Genomic DNA, 4,137 nt, shown 5'->3' with positions numbered 1-4,137 from the left:
AGATAGGGTTAAGGTTTATCCTTTTTGGGAGGATAGATTTGATGCAAAATAAAGGATTTCCTGGATTTATTACGATGCTTACCATTTATCACACATTTGAAATTTCGTCAACCGCAATTCCCTTCTCTTACTCTCATTATTCCTCTGTCTATCTTTGTTGTGTCCATGCTGTTATTTCTCTTTCTCTCAATTTCGTTTTCTCTTTCAATTTCATTTTCTCTTTCTCTCCCCTTTTCTGACTCGGCAGGTTGACTGTATATGAAATGCTCAAATTATTAAAACAAATTACATTGCAGGGTGTATAACAAAAGAGAAGGAACAAGGCATGTTGTGTTTTTTTTTTTTTTTGTTGTTGTTGCTTGTTTATATAGATTTCAACATTCTTCCTCATAAGAAATCGTTGCTTGATCACAGTTTTGCAAAAGTTCGAATATCAGCTCTTGGAAATTAGAATCAAATGTCGAGATCAAAGTTCATAGCAACCATACCATCATGAGAAGTTCAAACAATAGTATTTGTGATGAATATGAAGATGAAAGCCGATGATCACAAATAACGTACAGAAGATGGCTGACAATCACATAGAAGATGACAGTCATTCAAAGTTCGCAAGACAATAGTTGATGTTACATCCTCATCTCAACCGACGCAGGATGGTCCCTTTGTACTGACCACGTCCATCAGGATACGCTTCCATTATTGAGGCATGGACACATGCTGGCAGTTGCACCCTGATGTCCTTCCCGAGCCAGCCCCAACACCATCTCACGACTTTCCTGTAGGCCACATACCTGTATTTTCTGTAAAATAAAAAGCAATAAAAAAATTTCATTATTTTTCTTAGGATAGATGATTTGATGTCAAAATATTAATTCTTTATTAATTAATTCAGGAAAATAAAAATGATTAAAAAAAACTAAAATGACCAAGGGTTAGTCATTGTTTGTCGGGCGGTGGGGGGCAACATTCAAAATCGCATATAAAGTTTGTGTTTCATAACTACAGATTATTGGGGGGGGGGGGGGGGGGTAACATGCTAAAACTCACAAACCGGTGGTCATTCTTGCCTATTTGTATACATTTCCTGAAAAAGTGCCCCGAAGCACCTGCAGATAAGGCAGCTAGTACACCAGTGGTCACCAGGCAAGAATTTTGGTCAAAACTAGTAATTCATCTTGCGGTGACTCCATTCGTTTTGAAAAGTTTCACCCAATAAACTTTCAAAATCAATCCATTTATTTTTTTGCCCTTGCCAAAATGATGAAAAGGAGAAACATAACTTACTCATTGTTCCTGTCCCCAAATGCTTTGGCTGCTCGGCGCCACCTATCTGTGTACTCCATCCATCCGATGTACAATGTTGTCGCATTTAGGATGGCCGGCTCAAACTCCTCAGAATCCACCAGACAACTTGAACCCTGTCGATCAGCCTCTGCCTTGACCTCTGCAATTTCCTGACAACAGACACAATCACCTTCATTGAAAGATGGAGGCACATGACATCTTCCACATGTACACCTTGAAATACAGAAAGATTCAAACAAAAATCAATACACCTACTATAATTTTATAAATATTTTATTACAGCTTCCTGATAAATATAAAAATGACATCGTTCTCGTAGTCGTAGTATGGTAAGAGTGCCCAAGGCAGTGCCTATGTCTGCGCACCCACGTAAATGCGCGATATTTATAGAACAAAACATCAAACTGACACCAATTTTCAATCTTAACCTCAACAATTCATTTAGATACCAAAATTTGTGAAAATAATTGGGAAGATTAAAAATGAGTTTTAGCAAGTTTCATTTGCCACCCTGAAAATTTCAATCATTGTCAAAAAAGAAAAGTCTGAACAGGGGGTTGTCCCTGGTATGAAACTTCACTGTGCTTGATTGAATTGCGTGCAAAATAGTGAGTGCGCAGACATGGGCACTTTTCAGTTTTGCTACACAAAATGACGAGCCCGTCTGAAATTCGTTAAAAAAAATTGTTCTTGTGAATAATTTGTCGAGTTTTTTTGTTTCAGTAATCATTAGAATATGAAGAACGGAATAACAATGATGATTCTAAAAATAATATCTTACTGTGTAATGAAATCGAGGTCGAATTTTAGGTGCGCAGACATAGATCTAGAGAATCATTTTAACAAGTTAACTTTAGAATTAGACATGCCATGATTTATGACCGAGTCTAGAGATCTACGGTATTTGATTTCAATTTGGGGGGGGGGGGGGAATAAATATTTAGAATGCACAACAAATTCAATAAGCTTATAAGTCTTAATTACCAATCCTCGACATTTTCATGAAGCCGATTTGCGTTGTTGGCCCTTCCAGCATCGCCAACATTTTGCCCAGGTTCACCACGAGGTAATTAAAGGCTCATACATACTCCCACTCGACGATACGCCCGTGTTCTCCGGCGTCTGCATCACTTGCATCGCTGTCGGTATCACTGCTGCTGCCAGTACTGTCCGGACTGTCACTACTACCACTGACACTGTCATTTTCACCGCTTTCCCCGCAACTGCCATCCTCCTCACACTCAAATTCCATAACTAAATCATCTTGTGCATCTGCCCTGACGACTGGGGTAGCCATTCTCTTTAGAAAGACTTCTCAAAACTTCTCAAACTTCAATCGATAAAAAGCAGAAAGGATTCACGGTACGCAAAATCAATGTAGATCTCGAACATCGCGCGGCGAAGAATTATAGCAAACAATTCGAGTCTACACGAAATGACGTCACCCAAGTCCGTGCGGCGCGGGGGCTCTTGACCGAGGCGAATTTGGGAGGGGGCGGCAGTTGTACTGTAATTTTCATTTTTCTCAGTAATGAAAGGGTATTTAATTTTTTCTTTCTTGTATTTGTATTTTGTGTTTCATTAGCCGTCTGTGGATGTATGGTTGTTTACGCTCCGGTCAAGGTCTTTAAATTTAACCAACCAATTTTTTCCTGTCTTTTCTTTGAAGATGTTTGAAGAAGCATTTATGTGTTATTGATGTATTAAATATGTACATGTAAATGTGTTGTGTCATAATTAATAAGTTTTTAAGATGGCTGCTTGGAACAACCTGTGCTTAAAGACCACCTGTCTATAAAGACCGCTTTTTGCGTTTCCCTTGAGCGTTCCTTATAGACAGGTTTGACCTTCCGGCTCTGAATGGACAATGTCCTTCCTAACAGATGTCTAAAATGCTGAACAAATAATTTCATAATCCTGTATGAATATACGAGTCCAATACTCTCTAACAGTCTTGGCTATATCATCATATACCCAGCTGAAGGGTGCGATGGCAGAGAGTGTACATTTTCTAAAAATACATGATTGTAACTGTAAGGTTGTGATCTTTCTTTGTTTATGTTTGAGCAACACATTTCAGTTTATACAATCATCTGAATTGTTAAACCATTACCTACTCGAATCAAGCAGGTCCTGGAGTAAACTCATGGGGAAGATGAGATTTAATAGACAATAGGTTAACATGTAGGTTATTCCTTTTCTGTGTCATACTTTTTTTTATCCTTTATTACAAAACTACACAAAAGTTCACATATTTTGACCAAATTCAAGTTTGCAACCTCCTACCACATTAACACATACACAATTCACATAATAGGGAATGGAAGACACAAATGCTAATCCAGACTGAAAGGCTGAAGAAAGAAAAAAAAAGGGAAAGTGCTAACATGAAACACGGAAGGTTGGCACCCAGCTCACACCGACTCTCAGAGGAATGCTTCTTGTTACAGGAGTTAAATATTCATGGCAAGTCGCCACCTTTTCGGTTGACTTTCAACATCCCAAGGCGCTGGTGCAATCGCATGTCCTTAAAATTCAATGAAAATGTCATCCCTTGGTTTTAAAGGTGAAGTACGCATGCAAGACACATGTAATTGGGAATTCATTTATGATCAAGTTCATCCAATATAAATGTTATCTATACAACGACCAAAGGTGCAAAATGCAATTACGGGTCGTTGACATTAAATGACAACTGCATTACACAGCGTAAAAAGGCAACATACTATATGTTAAACATGCATGGACTGCATGCATGAATGTCGCAGAGTCGGGTGCTTTATTTTATCAACTACGTCATAAAAATGCCTCTCCAACTGCCCCAAAACGTGT

At 38.5% G+C, this 4,137-nt stretch overlaps 1 long non-coding RNA gene across 1 annotated transcript; it reads right to left on the bottom strand.

Annotated features, from left to right (window-relative positions):
* Positions 1-349: 349 nt before the first annotated feature.
* Positions 350-2,928, bottom strand: LOC115922297. The gene is made up of 3 exons (XR_004063410.1): positions 2,290-2,928; positions 1,285-1,518; positions 350-800 (listed from the first exon to the last, which is right to left on the bottom strand). It is a non-coding gene; the product is annotated as an uncharacterized LOC115922297 (long non-coding RNA).
* Between the last annotated feature and the right edge of the window lie 1,209 nt (positions 2,929-4,137).

Source organism: Strongylocentrotus purpuratus, unplaced genomic scaffold (genome assembly GCF_000002235.5).
Source record: "Strongylocentrotus purpuratus isolate Spur 01 unplaced genomic scaffold, Spur_5.0 spur5_scaffold_11, whole genome shotgun sequence".
Classification (NCBI taxonomy): Eukaryota; Metazoa; Echinodermata; class Echinoidea; order Camarodonta; family Strongylocentrotidae; genus Strongylocentrotus; species Strongylocentrotus purpuratus.
This window is presented reverse-complemented; position numbering and strand designations above follow the sequence as displayed.